Source organism: Perca fluviatilis, chromosome 24 (assembly GCF_010015445.1).
Source record: "Perca fluviatilis chromosome 24, GENO_Pfluv_1.0, whole genome shotgun sequence".
In the NCBI taxonomy this organism is placed as follows: domain Eukaryota; kingdom Metazoa; phylum Chordata; class Actinopteri; order Perciformes; family Percidae; genus Perca; species Perca fluviatilis.
Window position 1 is genome coordinate 10,350,346 of NC_053135.1, and position 19,881 is coordinate 10,370,226.

General features: G+C 38.9%; 2 long non-coding RNA genes across 4 annotated transcripts; both read left to right on the forward strand.

The window, feature by feature from the left end:
* The first annotated feature begins 155 nt into the window (after positions 1-155).
* Positions 156-3,390, forward strand: LOC120554023. The gene is made up of 2 exons (XR_005638276.1): positions 156-1,949; positions 2,367-3,390. It is a non-coding gene; the product is annotated as an uncharacterized LOC120554023 (long non-coding RNA).
* A 786-nt stretch (positions 3,391-4,176) lies between these two features.
* LOC120554080 lies at positions 4,177-19,129 on the forward strand. 3 transcript variants are annotated; one of them, XR_005638312.1, is made up of 8 exons: positions 4,177-4,440; positions 15,564-15,617; positions 15,790-15,886; positions 15,994-16,177; positions 16,602-16,681; positions 16,792-16,863; positions 17,002-17,138; positions 17,217-19,129. It is a non-coding gene; the product is annotated as an uncharacterized LOC120554080 (long non-coding RNA). The 3 variants fall into 3 exon arrangements; XR_005638311.1 differs by lacking the exon at positions 4,177-4,440 and having other exon boundaries at positions 15,486-15,617; XR_005638313.1 differs by lacking the exon at positions 4,177-4,440 and having other exon boundaries at positions 15,486-15,617; positions 18,341-19,129.
* The last annotated feature ends 752 nt before the right edge of the window (positions 19,130-19,881 follow it).

The following is a 19,881-nucleotide window of genomic DNA, read 5'->3' on the forward strand; positions in this document are numbered from 1 at the left end:
AAGCAAAAAAACTTGGATGTTTTTTGAGCAACTGTTCCCACAATGTGAAACAAGTGTTTGGGCACAGATTATTATATATATATATATATATATATATATATATATATATATATATATATATATATATATATATATATATATATATATATATATATATATATATATATATAAGCCTACATAAGAATCCGTTGATTTCTTTGCCCACTTTCCCTGTTAATCTCCTCGTTTGTTAATGGACCGAAACACCAAGACTGCAAATGACAAAGAAAGTTAAAGTGTGTAATGCGACTGTTTACAAGCACGCTTATCTGTCTCATTCTGCCCCGTAGCATAAATCCCATTGGTTGATTGAACAGGGAGCCATTTTCCATTCAAAATCAAACCAACCAATGTTGAGCTGGGCTGCTTGAGACAATCAGAAGGGATTTCTAGACCAGAGTCCCACCATCCCTCTCTTAGTTAATGCCTGAAAATCATGAGAGATGTTGTCCCCTTTGAGTTGTGGAATTGGATCCGAACGAACATAATGCCACACTGTCTGTCCAGTCTTTCTTTTACTTTTGTTTCACCTTTACCTATGGCCAAACTTTTGTCTCAAATTGAAACTCCTTAATGATTTTATTTTTCACAGATTAAATCTAAAGGTGACCACAAAATACAGCTTATAGGGATAATTTTATTTGGTAAAGTGTAAAAAAAAAAGAGGAAAAGAAAACACAATAAGCAAAAGAACAAATATTTATTCCAGTAGAAAATAGATGAATATTTGCTGGCGATTATTTTTATAACAAATGTACATAATGTCTTTGAGAGATGCTATTTGCTGTATAACGTGCTGAAATGAGACGATGACGACCCATGTGGGACACTTAATAACAGCAAGGTCCAGTATACAAAGTTTCAGTAATGTGCAATACAAAACGGCATGCTGTTTTAAAATGAGGAACTTCATGTACTGTACTATGCAACCGCAAACTGTGTACATCGCTTCATGCTGTGGCTTCTCCAACCACCCTTTTCCAAGCAGCTTCATCTGGACTTTTAATGGATTTTTGTGTTTTATCTTTTTTTTTTCTGTGGAAGATGAAAACTTAAGCGGCTTATGCGGTATTGCATGCATAATATACCATTCTAATTTATAAAAAGGCATTTAAGAAAACTACATGAAATTGGAGGTGATTGTGTTTAAGGCAAAGCTACAAGTGACTTAAAACATTTTCTTTTTTCAAAATAAAAGTCGTTCTAAAGTTGTCTACAGTATATATATCTATATATATATTTATATAGATATATATATTTACCATAATCAATGTTGTAGTGTGGTGTATTTTGTTGCTTTTTTATTTTCTTGAGTTTCTAATCATTAACCAGGAAATATAAATCCATTTGGGGACTTGGGGAGTATTTTTAGCCAGTTAAAAGGACCTGTGTGAAGCCTGACATCTAGTGTTGAAAAGCAGGTAGCCTACTTCTACCTGCTGTCGGCTGCTCCACTGATGGTCAACAGGGTTTTTTTTGATGTTTTTTTTTTTAAAGTCAAAGCAACTTCAACGTCAACGCGTATATTGTTGCTATCTAGGGGGGCTACAATTTGAGCCTGCTTTGTTTACATTTTGGCAAATTCTGCCAAAGAGTGAAAAACGGAACAAAGTCCCATCCACTGCTCTCCAATAAGAAATTCTACCACCGGTGAGACAGCATATTTCGTGAGTGATTATTTATAGATTAATGGCTAATTGATTGAATTATCCCACCACTGTATCTGACAGGAACATAGTTGGAAACAAGTTGTGTGTGCGTCTACAACTATTGTCCTTACGACCTGTCTTAAAAATCCTCTGGTATGTTTGTCTGCAGGCGCTGATAGAGGAGGCCCGGGGTCCGTCCAGCTCTGGAGACCTGGAGCTCAGGTCCAAAAGACAGCATCGCTCGCCGGCATCCAGACACTGGTAAATATTAATAATAAAAATGAGTTTATTTGTAACGGATCTGAAAATCAGTCCCAACTGGTTAACTACAGGTTGTCGTTGGAACCAGTTGAGTGCTTTTTGGTTTACACCTGTTGGAAGAACTTGCAGTTGTCGAGCTGCATGACAATTTCTGCATCTTTTAAAGATTAAAAAGCAGTCTAATTTTGCATATATTTATTATAGATTGGTAAAACCGGAGTAGATGAGCCAGCTTATATGATTTGAATGGAACCAAAAATACACAACACAAGCATTTCATTGAAGTAAATAAACATTAAGATCCAAAACCATTGGGCTGAGGAATTGAAATTCTTCAATACATTTACTGAAACTCAACAGAAGCCTCCACTCTGTTGATGCCGTTGTGTTTGTGTGTCTGACCCTAACCCAACTCAGGTTGTGGACCACAAACGGTACAGGAGCCGAGCAGAGTTGGATGCCACCGTCGTTCACATGCTGGAAGAATTTGGTGTAGGCCTAAAGCTGGTGTGTCCTCAAGAGGATCGCTTCTTGAGGATACTTTTAAACTGGTTTTATAATACTAAAGAGACACTAACAAGGTAACTGTTTACTGTTCTAATACCCCAAACTTTCATTTTGTTTTTCTCAGATTGTCATGTCCATAATTGGACTTCTTGTGTATAGCATCATACTTGGAACAAAATGACATTACAATTGTATTATTGTACCTTTTAAAAAATGGAGTTGCACGTCTAAATAAATAAAACTAAAGGTCTTGGCAGTCCAATTTGTAATGCTATCTGGAGAAAGTATGTTGATGTAATTGTGAATTTTGCTGCAGCCAGGTTATGAAAATAGGAATTGAATCTAAAATGACTGCTAAGGTCAAGACAGATCTTGTTATCATAATCTCTTTTTGTCTCTGTGAAGAATAGGTAACGACAGACCCTTTCTCTGCCCCTCTCTTCCTGTCTCTTGCAGATAGATTAGGTTAAAACCAACTATTAACATATAAAGAGAAACCTTCTCCTACACAGCAGGAAATAACCTTCTTTCAGTCTCCTCCTGGTGCCTTAGTCTGGGTTAGGACAATATGTTAATTCCTGTAAACTTGTAAAGACTTGACATCTGCACGATAGAGCCTATTGGTCTGTGGGTGAAAATGACCCCTAGGGGGCAGAGTTTAGGGCATGTCCTTCCTAATTGGACAGCGAAGAAACCAACGAGATGCGTCCAACCTGTCACCATGCCAACGAAGAGCCTATGAGGAGGGCTCTTACTCACGAAGGAGAAAAAAGTAACCGCCCCTGGGATTGGAGGAATAAAGCAGGGGGGCAACGGGGATTCTGGGCGAAATAGATGTGGAAACTTGAGGGTTAAACAACTATTTTCAAGGCCCGCTGCAGCGTAATTCTCTGTATTTTGACTTATCATTTTTGTTAATAAATCTTCATTTGGACCGAAGCCTCTCCTTCTTCAGAGATTCTGAAACACGTAATAACTCTACAACTGAAAACACACTTGGACTCAAGGATGCACCGGTGTGATCACTGTGATCTCACAAAAATGCATTTTTGGCCATAACTCAAGAAATCCTATGATAATTGTGACAACATTTCACACACATTTTCTGATGGTATAACATTATGAAAGGAGTCCAGGTTTGCGTTGTCCTCCACGGACATGGAGCAGAGGGACTACGACTCCAGGACGGCCCTGCATCCGTCTATAAAAACAAAGGCTTGACTGGTGCATCGGTCAGGCCGATAAATGGGCTGTTGTCTCGGCACAGAAAAATCATTATCGGCAGTGACGTCTGTTAATGAGGCAGACCGATATATGTGTCAGGCTGAGAAATCCAAAGTGTGAGCCTGTACCACCTCTTCTGAAGGTGTGATCACATAGGGAGGGTTGAAGAGAAGGACGTCCACTTTTCCACTTAAGCGGGGCAGGAGACACTCAGAAATTTGCACTCATGCAGAGCCGGCCCAGCCACTAAGCGACCTTTGCAATTGCAAAGGGCCTCGTGGCCAGCAGAGGGCCCCCTAGAGTCACTGCTAGCTAGTTGGCGTTCTAAATCATCCCGCTGCTCCGCGATCGCTGTCTGCACCCTGTCATGACATGTTGGGAAGCTCTGTCTCTCCTCTACAATGCTGTCGTATCCAAATATGGTCATTTCCTTTTCATCAGCAACCAATCGTGAAAGTAAAGGGGGGGATTTAACTCAAAATGCGCAATCTCATTGGCTGATGCCAATTTCTGACAACGTGATTCGTTCAGAATCGTCACGTGACGTGCTCTGACATTTCCACGGTAGTTCAGATTCAGAATGTCGAAAGAAAGTGCGTCGAAAACGGTCGAAAATCACCTCAGAGAAGACGAAAACAGTTGTTATCAGCAAGAAGACACAGGGGATTACACACTAAGACAGCAGATGATGAAATGCCTTCACATAGTACGTCGATGTTTAAACTGTCGTTCAGAAAACCGGAGTTTTCAGACAGCGGAGGTAATCAGACCCTCTCTCTCTCAAAGCAGTTTACTGAAAGTCATATAGCCTACATGTCATATGTGTCACATATATACTACACTGTACTGAACGAGATACAACACACTATATTACAAAACAATTACATTACACAACAGTTAAAATTGTTGTATAATATAATTACTATAGAATAGGCTACTAAACAAATCTGTAATGTTGGGATCCTAAAGTGGTTGTGAGTCCCTCAGGCTGTGGCAGGCAGATCCATATTTAGCTGTCAGTGGAGCTGCTGTCTCCTGGGATAACTTCCGGCTTCTTTTCTGGTGTTAACTTTGGGAAGTTTTATTTTTTTGGCTATTTTTCCAAGGTGTAATTCTCTTAGTGAAGAAAGTTTTTCCCAGTGGAGGAGGAAATGCATCTCTGTCTGACCTAGTTGGTGGTCAAATAACAATTTAGTCTACTTTGTTTGCTTTTTCCAATGTTCTAAATATTGGTCTTTTGAATGATTCATAATTAGTTTAGTTCTGTTGTGTTGTTATGAACCGGTGCTGATGGGAGCCTGGTTAGTTAGCTTCACCATCGGCTGACTGAGGGGACTGTTTTGTGGGGAAAGTAAGCTTGAGGCAGCAGCAAGTATGGCCATCTCCACCTTCAATGAAGGTGCCTCTGCCATGCTTTCTGTTATGGAGTTGTGGCTTCAGAGCACAATTGTGACGGTCAATTCAATGAGAGAAACTGTAATACACAGGATCTCGAAAGCTGAGGCTGTCACAACTGCCAGTTATATATTATTATTGTTACTATTGATCTTGTTTGTGATGTTTTAGATGTTATTGTTTTGTTTATTTGAAAAATTCTAACATTTGAATGTTCTATTTATTATTTTATATAATATTTTATTTAAATGTTATTCTATTTGCTCTATTTAATTTAAATTATATATATGCTTGTGCCTCTTAAACTGTTGTCAGTTAAAAATTTATATTTGGTCAGTGAAAATCACTTTATCAGTATTTTTATTGAGCAAGTTCATCAGTGTGTGTTTAGTCTTGCACTGCCACTCAGCTCAGTGGTATCATAATTTTTTCTGTTAGACATCAAACATAGTTATAATCAGGCTTCAAAATTAACATTTTCGTCTACCAGCCAAATGGCTAATGAATGTTCAAATATTACCAGCCATTCAATAGATTACCATTGGGTTTTTTGGCTGGTGAGTGAAGCAAATCTACCAGCCACTTGCATATTTCACCAACATTTGGCTGGTAAACGGTGCTAATTTAGAACCCTGGTTATAATATATATATATATATATATATATATATATATATATATATATAGATAGATAGATAGATAGATAGATAGATAGATAGATAGAATATATTATATAGAGATAATAATAATAATAATAATAATAATAATATGTACCGTATAGTTATTAGGTAGTCATTGCTTTTCTTTAGGCCTTACTTAAAAGGGGCCTCCAACCAAATTTTGCATAGGGCCCCCAAAGGTCTAGGGCCGGCTCTGCACTCATGCATGAATACCTGACATGTGAATGTAAAAGTCTCCCCAGAGATGTGTTGACAGGCTGCAGTCAAACATTGTTACAGGGAGCTGTCTTTGCTGTGTGCACTGTGCTGCTGCAGGATTCACATCAGTGCAACTGAGAGAGAAACAAATGCTTCTATTTAAGATCTTTTTTCCACCCATGCATTCACAACGAGTCAGCTGTAAGTTGTATTGGCTGGGCGTGAGAGAATATAGTCTTTTCTTTAAACTCCGTTATAGAGCTGAAGGTCCAACCACTGATGCCAGAAAAGCTGAAAGCACTCCTGAGCCACTGGCCTTCTCCAGACACACACATGGGCTACAAACAGCAGAGCACATTTAAACATCCAGAAGTCACGTTCAGGTGAACTAACGGAAATATATGACGCTGTCAGCTGTGCCTGTCGTCATCAGCCGCAGCCTGTAGACGTCTTTCTCCAGGGCGTCAACCATTAGGAAAGATGGCGCGTTCATGCCACCTCGGAATAACAGGGACCGCCCCCGTGGTTACGTTGTTTTTCCGACTGGTAGCGTTCACATGGTCGACATGCATATGGTCGGGATGCGTGTTCTTCTTCTTCTGTTATATTGGCATAACAATGGGAAAAGACATGGATAATGTATTGTTTTTTTATACATAGAGACCTCCAACGACTCCTAAACTAGTGGAAGCGTGGCAGCCATAGACAGTATAGAGCTCAACAGTCACGCCCCTCCTCTGAGAGACCTTGGGTTCCGGAAGTAAATTTCCCATTCATTTCTCCCATTGATGTCTGGAAAAATCCGTACATAAAGAGTTTTAGACCATGCATTAGGCTAACCAGATGGTACGTGACTCATATGCATACAATATACCATTTCGAGTGAAAAAACGAACACAAAATACAAAAAAAGTCAAAAGGTACAAGAGTGTGTACATATCGTCATTTCAAAGCAAAGGAACTACTCATCCCATAAACCACCACGCACCACTGAATAAAGGAAGCTACGTTAGTTTAGCTAACGGCTAATTCGACTAACCGCTAGTTGAGACAGCATGTAATAACTTTAACAGACCCTCAAAATAAAACATTAAAATAACCGTTAAAATATATAACAGCTGTTACATCAGCTGTAGCCTGCTTTCCCCAGTGTTTAGTTTGAGTTAACGTTATTTTAGACTGAATCAAGCTGTCAGCTAGCGGTTAGCCGAAATAGCTGTTAGCTAAACTAACGTTAGCTTCCCGGCGGAGGCTAACGGCAGAAGCGTGGAACAGATCGTGATTCGTGCAGTGTCGTAAATCCTTGTGACGGTTCGTGCAGGCAGCTCAGCTCCCAGCTCCCCCTCCTCCCCAGCATGAGTTCCACCAATCAGAGGTGTCACTGTGGGATTGTGGGATTGTTCAGGATTGTGGGTAATGAAGTACTTATCCAAGACATTGCGAATAAAAGACGTTTATCTCAAAACAAGGTTGGTGCCCCATGATTTTTGGCGTCTATATGATTATATAGAATCGCTTAGTCACGTCGGCATGCTGGTTTTAAAGTGCCCATATTATGAAAAAAACACTTTTTCTGGTATTTGGGGTGTTCTTTTGTGTCTCTGGTGCTTCCACACACATACAAACTTTGAAAAAAATCCATCCATGCTGTTCTGAGTGAGATACGGTTTCTGAATGTGTCCTGCCTTCAGTCTCCTAGTGAGCTGTTCAAAATCGGCTCGGACTGTGACGTCACAATCCGAAACGAGCTGGCTAACCGCAACCGTTAGCTCGTAGCATTAGCGTTAGCATGCTAACGCTAATGCTAACACTAGCATGGTACCTCTTTCTCAATAGCAAAGCACTGCTACAACACACACAAGTTCACCATAATATACAAAAGAACTACTTACATGTGCTCCCTCATTTAGAAGTCTCCCAGCTAATCCTGACTTGTAAGTGACTGAAGTTGGAGAAACAGCCTGTCTTTTACTTCTATGGAGCTAGCTAGCTGACATGCTCTACATCTGAGCTACTGAGCATGTGCGAGTGCAATCAAAGATAGTACAGAAGAAGAAGATGAAAAGATGTCTCACTCTGTAGCTAAAACAGAAACCAGGTGAAAAGAGGATCTACAGCAGTGAGAGAGAGCTGTGCAGTACAACAAAAATATGGTGTTTTTTGAAAATTAAACCATGTAAACCTATTCTGGTACAACCTTAAAATACAATTATGAACCTGAAAACGAGTATAATATGGGCGCTTTAAGTCTACCATCGACGGTTATCATTTTATGGCTTATACTCCAAATTGTCAATGGAGAAATTGCATTGTATTTTTACTTCCGGAACCTGCTCTGGGCGGGACTGTTGAGCTCTATATGGTGGCAGTAAACCGTTCTCTTAATACATCCATGCAGTAAACTAGTGTGGGGTAACTTGCAGACATGTTCTCTTCAGTTACCAGACTCGCTAACCGCCCGCACGTGCTCCTGGCTCACCGTTTAGTAAGTGACGTAACGAGTTCTGTGTTGTTGGTAGACTGTTACACGGTGTTGCTGTTTAAACGCTTGAGTCAGATTTACCGCTAACATGCTGCATAAAAGCTGTAGATTAAAGCTATGTAGCTAGCCAGAATGTGTTAGCCAGCACGCTCACAATCCACTTCCTTGTATACAACCTACGTCACGCTGACATACCTTCACATCAGTCTCCTCAAACAAAACAAAATACTTTTATAAAGGCGGATTGTACAATGTAATAGTTTGAATATACAAACTTTTAATTTTAATTGAAGACAATTTATATTAATTTATTATATTGTTATTCTGTATTATTTACAATTAATTTTGTTATCGTTTCATTTGAGATATTTAATGTTTAACTATGGGACACAGAAGGATTTTAATACTGTTCAACCTGCCTTGTTGGTGTAAAACAAATCAAAAACATGTTGAAAAATAGATGGCTTAATATAAGTTACACATATTTGGCTACATAGTGAAATAAAGACTAAAACCAGCAGTGGAAGAAGTATTCAGATCCTTTATTTAGCAAAACTATAATACCATACTGTAAAAATACTCAGGTACAGATAAAGTTCCGGCATTGGAAATGTTACCTGAATAAAAGTATGTACAATCAGGAAAAGGTATTTGACGTATTCAAAGTACTAAATGCAGAAAAATGTAAATTCATTTAATCAGTCAAACTGATAAAAGATTCACTCACACGATTTACTCGATGACTTGTGGATAATTATTCAGATTGTGGAGTAAAAGAAGCGAAACCCCAGTGTGAAGAAACTCAAACACAAGAGCCATGCATTGAAATATGTTAGTTAGTTGAAAGAACGCAAGTATTTTCAGAAAAGTGTACTTAAAGTATCAAAAGTAAAAGTACTGATTATGCAGAAGAATGGCCCACATCAGTTATTTTATTATATATTATTAGATTACAATAACTAATAGTAACTATAATAGTCTATGCATAATAATAAAAGAGCTTTATGTGTAAAGTACTTTTCTAAGCAGAGTAACCAATCCACAGTACACACCAGCCTTCTTTCACCCTAATATTAAAATGTATCACACGTCATTTGTCTTTGTGTCAGCTGGATTGCAGTGCACTTTTATTCCTCTTTAAGAAAAATAAATTTACTGAGAATAATCCAATAAACTATTTTTCTCCCCAGATGAGTGCAGAGTACTGTATGTCGTGATTTTTTTAAACAAAAAAGTAAGTAATAGTGGTAGTATGTATTATGTACTCTCTAAACCGTGCATGCCAGAAAAGTGGACGTAAAACATTTTTTTCGTGTAGTCTAGTTTCTACTTTTCTCTAAGTTCCACTACTCTAGTCTCAACTCTTCTGAGTTTCTCTACTCTAGTTTCTACTCTTTAAATCTGTCATATTACTCTATTAATCTCTTCTACCCTGTACTACCTTTCCTAACCTCTTTCCTATTCTAAGTGTCCTATCTAAGTGATGAGAAAGTCATAGTATAGTATGTCCATTGGTTACTTGTGTCAAACGTTGTTTGTTTTGTGTGGACCCCAGGAAGAATAGTAACTACAGTAACAACTAATGGGGATCCTAGATAAATAAAGTAACTCACTAGTTGCAGCCGAAAGGTGATTGGTAGTATTTTCCCAACCCAACTTTTACACACGTTTAATTAATTGGGAATTTCCACTGTAGTGGTCAAGCTAATGCAAGTTAGCTTTTTCTCCTTCCAGTTTTTAGACTTTGAAAATGGCAGCACCACAGAGGGATGGAACGCTCAACCTCCAGTCTTCATGAGAGCTTAACCTTCACCTTAGCTTGCTTCAATCCTTCAAGCTCAGATTATTGAGTCAGTAATTTATCTGTTAGCTATTCCTAATTAATTAATTAAGTAATTAACAAATTAACCAATCAAGTAATACATTAATCAACCAATTAACAGATAAATTAGCAGATCAATTGATCAACCAATTAATCAATCAATTTTATTTGTCACATGAAATCAATTAGTCTACAAGGACAAAGTGTGAACAACAAATAATAGAATGGAAACTTGAAATGTGAAGGGTCAAATCCCACATTTGTTTCTGAAATGTGAACAATGAATACAATTTCCAACCAGCCCCTTTACGAGCTTTGCAAATAGCGCAGCAAAATAAGGTGAAGGTGAAAGTGTCAAGAAAATTGGAGGTTGAGCGTCCAAGCCCTCTGAGGTGCTGTCAATTTTCAAAGTCTAAAACTTGAAGGGAAAAGTCAAATACTCGAAACAGTAGAGCAGTACAGTAGATCAGATAGCTCAGTGTGATGGAATGCTGATTTTGAGGACATGCAGGTCATGGGTTCAATTGTCCAGACAGACAATTTATTTAGAGGTTTATAATACAAAGTGTGAACAACAAATAATAGAACTTAAGTTTGAAATGTCAGCTTCAAGAAGAGCTCACTGAAATAAGCTGCTGACTCCAAAGTCTGAGGTTGCATGATCAAATCCTGAGTTTATCTTGACTGTTTTTCAACTTCTCTACTCTGAAAAGTGAACGATAAATACAACTTCCAACCAAAGCCTTCACGAGCTTTGCAGATAGCGCAGCAAAATAAGGTTAAGGTTAAAGTCTCAAGAAAATTGGAGGTTGAGTGTTCAAGCCCTCTGAGGTGCTGTCAATTTTCAAAGTCTGAAACTGGAAGGGAAAAGTCAAATACTCGAAAAAGTAGCACAGTGCAGTAGATCAGATAGCTCGGTGTGAAATTGAGGTCTGAGGTGCTGTCAATTTTCAAAGTCTAAAACTGGAAGGGAAAAGTCAAACACTCGAAACAGTAGCGCTGTGCAGTAGATCAGATAGCTCAGTGTGATGGAATGCTGGTTTGACGACACACAGGTCATGGGTTCAATCGTCATAACAGACAATTTATTTAGAGGTTGATCATACAAAGTGTGAACAACAAAGAATGAAAGTTTGAAATGTCAGTTTCAAGAATAGCTCACTGAGATAAGCTGCTGACTCCACAATCTGAGGTTGTAGGATCAAATCCTGAGTTTATCTTGACAGTTTTTCAACTTCTCTACTCTGAAACGTGAACGATAAATACAACTTCCAACGACAGCCTTTACGAGCTTTGCAGATAGCGCAGCAAAATAAGGTGAAGGTTAAAGTCTCAAGAAAGTTGGCGGTTGAGTGTTCAAGCTCTCTGAGGTGCTGTCAATTTTCAAAGTCTAAAACTTGAAGGGAAAAGTCAAATACTCGAAAAAGTAGCACCGTGCAGTAGATCAGATAGCTCAGTGTGATGGAACGCTGGTTTGATGATACATAGGTCATGGGTTCAATCATCCTAACAGACAATTTATTTAGAGGTTTATAATACAAAGTGTGAAAAACTAGAAACGAAAGTTTCAAACATCCTCTTCAAGAATAGCTCACTGAAATAAGCTACTGACTCCAATGTCTGAGGTTGCAGGATCAAATCCTGGGTTTATCTTAAATGTTTTTCAACTTCTCTACTCTGAAATTTGAACTATAAATACAATTTCCAACCAGACCCTTTACGAACTTTGCAAATAGGGCAGCAAAATAAGGTGAAGGTGAAAATCTCAAGAAAATTGGAGGTTGAAAGTTCAAGCCCTCCGAGGTGCTGTTAATTTTCAAAGTCTAAAACTGGAAGGGAAAAGTCAAATACTCTAAACAGTAGAACAGTGCAGTAGATCAGATAGCTCAGTGTGATGGAACGCTGGTTTGACGACACACAGGTCATGGGTTCAATCATCATAACAGACAATTTATTTAGAGGTTTATCATACAAAGTGTGAACAACAACAAGCGAAAGTTTGAAACGTCATCTTCAAGAATAGCTCACTGAAATAAGCTACTGACTCCACAATCTGAGGTTGCAGAATCAAATCCTGAATTTATCTTGACAGTTTTTCAACTTCTCTACTCTGAAATGTGAACGATAAATACAACTTCCAACGACAGCCTTTACGTGCTTTGCAGATAGCACAGCAAAATAAGGTGAAGGTTAAAGTCTCAAGAAAGTTGGCGGTTGAGCGTTCAAGCTCTCCGAGGTGCTGTCAATTTTCAAATTCTAAATCTGTAAGGGAAAAGTCAAATACTTGAAACAGTATGTTAGCTCAGCTAGCTCAGCGTGATGGAATGCTGGTTTGACAACACACAGGTCTTGGGTTCAATCATCCTAACAGACAATTTATTTAGTGGTTCATAATACAAAGTGTGAACAACAAAGAATGAAAGTTTGAAATGTCAGCTTCAAGAATAGCTCACTGAGAAAAGCTGCTGACTCCACAATCTGAGGTTGTAGGATCAAATCCTGAGTTTATCTTGACAGTTTTTCAACTTCTCTACTCTGAAATGTGAACGATAAATACAACTTCCAACCAGACCCTTTACGAGCTTTGCAAATAGCGCAGCAAAATAAGGTGAAGGTGAAAATTGGAGGTTGAGAGTTCAAGCCCTCCGAGGTGCTGTCAATTTTCAAAGTCTAAAACTGGAAGGGAAAAGTCAAATACTCGAAAAAGTAGCACCGTGCAGTAGATCAGATAGCTCAGTGTGATGGAACGCTGGTTTGACGACACACAGGTCTTGGGTTCAATCATCTTGACAGACAATTTATTTAGAGGTTTATAATACAAAGTGTGAACAACAAAGAACGAAAGTTTGAAATGTCAGCTTCAAGAATAGCTCACTGAGCTAAGCTACTGACTCCACAATCTGAGGTTGCAGAATCAAATCCTCTGAGGTTCTGTCAAAGTCTAAAACTTGAAGGGAAAAGTCAAATACTCTAAACAGTAGTGCAGTGCAGTAGATCATATAGCTCAGCGTGATCGAATGCTGGTTTGAGGACATGCAGGTCATGGGTTCAATCATCCTGACAGACATTTTATTTAGAGGGTTATAATACAAAGCGTGAACAACAAATAATAGAACAACAGTTTGAAATATCAGCTTCAAGAATAGTTGACTGAGATAAGCTACTGACTTTTTTCACAGTAGACATTTTGACTTGTCCTAGTAGGAAAAGCACAGCTGAAATTGATAACCTTAATGATGGCTCAATTCCATCAAGTGTCCCAGTAAGCTATTTCAGTGAGTCAGCATGCACAATACCAGGACCTCTCCTAAGTGTAATGCAGCCATCAGTAATGGTTTTGAATACACCTGTGCTTTTCCTACTATGACATGTCAACATGTCTGCCATGAAGAAGGTCTATTTGAGGTTGAAGTATCAAATACCACATTTGTCTTCACAGTTTTTCAACGTCTCCCCTCTGAAATGTGAACGATAAATATAACTTCGAACCATAGGTTAGTGAATTTTGAGGTCCAGCACCCGAAGCTATGGAATGCCGTTTTATTCAGAATTAAATAAATGAATAAATACATAAATAAATGAATAAATACATTATTAAATAAATAAATATGCCTTTGAAATACATCATGAAAAAAATAAATGAGGCAATAAATACATAAATAATTAAATAAATGTAATTGTTTTATGGTAATTTTATTTCATAAGTCCATATTTATTTATTTCAAGATACTTTTATTTCATAAGTCCACATACATTTATATCAAGAGACTTTTATTTCATAAGTCCCCATTTAGCAGTTACGATAACGATAGGCCTACATGTGTTGTTTAACAGAGCTAAGCTAGCTAGCTAGCGAGCAAGCCGATCATCAAGCTAGGTGAGGTAGATTGTGTGAGACGGGAGATGTAGTTGAACGGTTTCACACAAAACAAAGTGGTACTATGACAAACCTACGGCTAACTGAGACTTTCTTCGGTTGAAAACTTATCTTTTAAATTGACGAACATCATATTTGTAATCCATGGCTCAATTCAAACAGGATCAAAAAATTATTTGCCTCTCCCCGTTCACTACCATTCATATTTTTTCCGAGTTTAGGTCCCATGAGGTTCACCGGAAGGGGCGTGACTTCGGCTCTCTATTTCAAGTTCTTATATGCAAATCAGGGGGCGTGGCTATCTCTCACATTCAGAACAAGGTGAATGGGACTTCTTTGGCCGACCAACAACATCACCTTCAACGGAAATGTTCAGTTTAATGTGAATTAGAGCAGTCGTTTGCCCGCTAGCTCACTTAACAACGCCTCAGCTGTCGTGTCAACCCACAGTGGACAGAGTACCACGAGCTGCCTGTTGTGGTGCTCTGTCAGGTCAACGCTAGTTGGTCGTCTAGTTACCCCAGAATAGGTGACTGTGGGCTGGGCACACAGCAACGCAAACTGCCGGTCGTGGTGCTCCGTCAGGTCAGCGCTAGTTGGTGGTCTAGTTACCCCAGAATAGGTGACTGTGCGCTGGGTAAAGAGTACCGCGAACTGCCGGGCGTGTTGCACTCTTCACCAGCCTTTTTTTACCCACGGCTCTGTTCTGAATGTGCGAGATAGCCACATATAGCATATAAGAAGTATGTGTGTGAAATAAATAAATGTGGCATTAGGAAAATAAAAGTCTCTTGAAATTAATAAATGCGGACTTATGAAATAAAAGTTTCTTGAAATAAATAAATGTGGAGTTATGAAATAAAAGTCTCTTGAAATGAATAAATGGGGACTTATGAAATAAAAGTCTCTTGAAATAAATAAATGGGGACTTATGAAATAAGTCTCTTGAAATAAATAAATGTGGACTTATGAAATAAAAGTCTCTTGAAATAAATAAATATAGACTTATGAAATAATTTTATTTATTTAATTATTTATTGCCTCATTTATTTATTTCATGATGTATTTCAGAGGCATATTTATTTATTCATGCATTTATTCATTTATTTATGTATTTATTCATTTAATTCTGAATCAAACGGCATTCCATAAGTCAGTGGCTGGACTGCATGTCACACAGCAGTCCCCGTCCTTAGGCAATAATCATCCGCAGCACTATACACTCGCCGTAGCGGATACATGTGTCCCGTTGCTAACTTGCAGCTAGCTTAATGCTAACGTCTGTACAGTTGGTACTTCGGCTGTTTGGGGCGAATAAACAAACGACCCCAGCTGTCACATTCACCGAAATGACGCTAGGCGAAAAGTCTGCATCGCCGTGAGAAGGAATATGGCGTTTTATATTGGTTTTGTTTGTGTTTCTGCAAATAGACGTTTGCAGGTGGACTGGTGTTTACATGGTCCGTGGGAGCTGGAAGTCTGCAGGTTTGTCTTTGCCATTGTATTCATGAACATTTCCACATTCCAGTGCTAATACAAACTATAACTATTAAATGTAACCATACATTACATAACAGTTGATTATTGTTGTATGCTTTTTACTTTGACCGTCCGCTGTGTCGCGACTGCAGTGCTTTGATTTGTCTCATACCTGCAGATGTGCAGCCTCAGTGGATGCCATCTGGGAAGAAGAGGAGGAACCTTCTAGATACAGACCAGCTGAAGGGACATCTTCTCTGAGCTGAAGCTCTGAGGTGGGACATGCTTTCTCTCAGGATTAACAGCTGCTGATCCTGCCTCTCACCTGTAGGAAGTTCCATTCACTTAAACCTGTCTTTCACTTCATTGTTGTCTTTTTTAGAGGCAGGAATGAGGCTCCCCTACCGCTGAGCTCAAGATGAGAGAGTGGTGGGTTTGATCTGCATCCCGCTGGTGGCCGTCTCCCTGCACATCCCGCCCCCTCAGCTGTCACCTAGCTGCCCTGCAAAAGTGGCATAGTGCCGGGGAGGTGTTCCATTTCAGAGGCAGGGAGATCTTCTACAGAGGTAAGAGAGAGACTCAATGCACAGCAGTATTGTTAAATACCCCCATGGGTTGGCAAGAGTGTTGTAATGGTATCCAACTGTGACTATGGCTGACGATAGTTATTGTTTTCATTATCCTTTCAATTTATGATTAATCGTTTAACTTAATTGTCACTTGAGTAGTTGATTAATTGGCGAGTCATCTTAGCTTCAAATGTAACCTTTTAGCTACAAATGTGACTTTTTAGAGACATAAATCACACATAATCTTTGTTTTGTTTTTTCTGTCACCGCACATCGTAACACATCATCATTAATTCCAGCAGTCACATTTATACTTGGAATGAAACATGCAAAACATGTCACTGTGCCTTCTTTGTGTTGTAAACATATTTGTTGCTGTGCCTAGATACATACATGCATTTCTCTTTTCTCCTTAAACCAGATTCCTATGGGGCTTTGGGAAGCTCCGATGTCGTCATTTTGCTCCATGGCTTCCCCACCTCCTGCTTCGACTGGAACAAGGTACCCACACACTCAGTAGCTAATCAACAGCCCTAAACACCACTGGAAAAATGTAGGGCCTTTATGTGAACAAGCCAGAGACCAAATGTTGTGTTTATTTTTCCATACAGATCTGGGAGCCACTCACTCAGCGCTTCAATCGAGTCATTGCACTGGACTTCCTGGGCTTTAGCGACAAGCCAGTGAGTAAAATCTTGTGTCAGTTTAAGTGTCTTTTATTTTATAGATTCATTTAGTAAAATGTTTCTGAGGTTTCCTGCTTGGTGCTCTGTTATTTCACTTCTCCATAACTGATTTTCTCCTGTGCCTGACCATCCCAGCGACCCCACAGGTACTCCATCTTCGAGCAGGCCAGTGTGGTGGGGGCCCTGGTGGCTCACTTGGGTCTGAGCAACCAGCGAGTGACTCTGGTGTCCCATGACTATGGAGACACTGTGGCCCTGGAGCTGCTCTTCAGGTATGTGCATGATGAATTGCTGACTGCCCTTCCCTCTCTGTTGTTATTTATTTTTTACTCATCATGCACTCAAACCAGGACTGACCAAAACCGCACAGGACACCTCATCATTAAAGTCTTTCTAATGGAGGTGCAGTCTGTTGTGTGTGACTCTTAGGCCGACAGACAGATATGGAAGAAATGAAGAGCTATTAGAATGTGAATCTTACACACAACTAAAGAACTAATTGGGACATTGAACCATGAATGAATAGCCTACTTAAAAGAATAATTTGATATATTGGCAAATATCATTATCAAACATCAAGGTACTAATTATAAGCGAGCATGTCTGATCAGGTTCCATTTTTTTCCAGTCAGTTATCTTGATATAAATTTAAAGTGCAGTGACTTCTTGGAGTCTCTGCTGGTTGCCTGACAGGACAGTATCCCAAGCAGTTTTATCAAAAAGTCAAACTATTTCTTTAAATATTCAGTAGTAACATTTTTACAGTTAGGTTTTCAATTGTGCATAAGATTTAAATTATTTTGGCCGCTTCTTGCTTCCATAAACAGACCAGCAAAGAACCAGTGACTGTAGATACATACATTCTGTGTACATTTGCATGTACATCCAGTCGCATCACTTTATTAGGTCCATCTAGTTAACGTGAATGTGGTCTTTTGGAACAGTCCTGCAGTAAACCCTACCTTCACAAAGGTTAGAATGTTCAGTTTTTGTTGAATGTGTTTTGGAAAGTAGTTGATTCGACATTTAGAGGCTGCAGTTTGTGATGATGTTGAACTGTATACTGACAGGTGTTTCTATTATTTTGGCCACCCCATTTATACCAGTAAAGGTAGGCTAAATAACAGAAAGATTTCTCTGTATAATGCCAACCATTTCAACGGCATCCTCCAAAATGAGTTAAATCAACACCTCTGTAAAACATTTAGACCTTCATGAAAAGTCAGGTTTATTACAGGACTGTTGTTTTAGACTGCATGAGTTTTTGCTAGGTGTACCTAATAAACTGGCGACTGAGTGCATGTCGACTGTTAATCGAATGCCCTGTCACAAACACTGAACTACGCTTTCCTTTCACAGTCCTCACCTCAGTTTAATATAATCCCGTTTAGCCGCTGAGAGTTCCGAGTCTGACTTTCCTTTTTGCCCAGTGGGAGGGTTGCCATGTACTGTATGATGTGCATTATTTCTACAGGGCAAGATCTGACTCAGGATCCAGCTCTCTGCCTCCAGTTTCTTCTCTTCTTTAGGACTGTGTCAAACTGTCCCTCAGCCCCAGGATTTCAGACACACTCAGTCATTCATGATCTAAGAACATTGCCTTCCTTTGAGAACACATCACCCTTGCGATAAGGTGCCAAACACTGGATTATCTGATTAACTTTCTCTCTGGACTCTGAATGAGCTCTCCATCTTCCAATTCATGCTAATTTCAATCTTCTTCCTGTACCGCTCCTTTTGGATGGCAAGGCTTCTTCTTGCTTTGCACTATGTGGGTCGCCTCAGTCAGTGCCATTTTCTGCTCTTATGGGATAAGGAACAGTTGTGTGACGTTCTGCTCCCCCCTAGTGGTCATATGTTGAAATTCCAATTGATCCTTTCTGAATGATCCAGGGATTACTTGAGCTTTCTACGTACACACTTTGATTCTTCCCTCAGCGAATGGCCAATGTTTTTAACTACCTATTTTTTTTTTATACCAAAGACTGACCGTATAATTAAATGTTCTTTAAAAGAGGGGAATTCTTCTTAAAGCCATAGAGAAAGCATTGCTTTTAGTCTACTCAAGCATAAATGTGGTTTACATCAGCATTTGCCAATGTTTAGTCTTCTGTAACACTGGGGTTCCTGGGGGCCAGAGTGCCACACAAGACCCTCATGATGTTAGTAACTGACAAAGCCAGTCCAGGAGAACAGGAAACCACTCCATTATATTGAGACCAACCCCATTCCATCCTGATGTGCCTGCATGGTCTTTTTATATATATATATATATATATATATATATATATATATATATATATATATATATATATATATATATATATACCTTGTGCTTTTTTAATTTGTCTGTCATATTTATCTATGGATCACACTATTTTTTTGTGAAGAACTTGCCTTACTTTTTCTGTCTTTATATTTTGTGCCACTGTTTATCAATGTTTTATCAAAAATGGAGTGTCTGATTTTAGACAGTGTGTGTATGGATTGTTCAGAGTTTTATTTGAATGGTGTATCTGTAATAAAAGGGTTTTCTATTCAAAACCATACTTGCCATTATTGTTGCATTATTAATGCTTGTATAACCTCAACCCTGTTATGCACAATTAGGTTCTAGACATACTTTTTTCCAGGACAACCGAGGCTATAAGGATATGTATGCCGCAGGGATGATTATTACATACAAACTGAAAAAAATACTAATAGCAAAAAATAGAATCTCACAAAAAATGTATTGTAATCACACAGAGAACAACTTTTAGCATCAGAGGAAACAAAAATAAACACTGTTACTAATACAAATATAAAACTATTTAGATTTTTTCCCCCAGAAAGGTCTATACAGTTTTATCCTGAAAGAGTTAGTTGTGTCATCTCCAATGCATTTTCTGTCCTGCTTGTATCAGGTTAGGGCTATCTATTGGCTGAGCTCCCTGTCTCCTGACCTAAACTTCATGTGATTGGTCGACGAAGCCATCAGTCAAGACAGTCAGCAGCCAAGATGGCGGAGGCTAC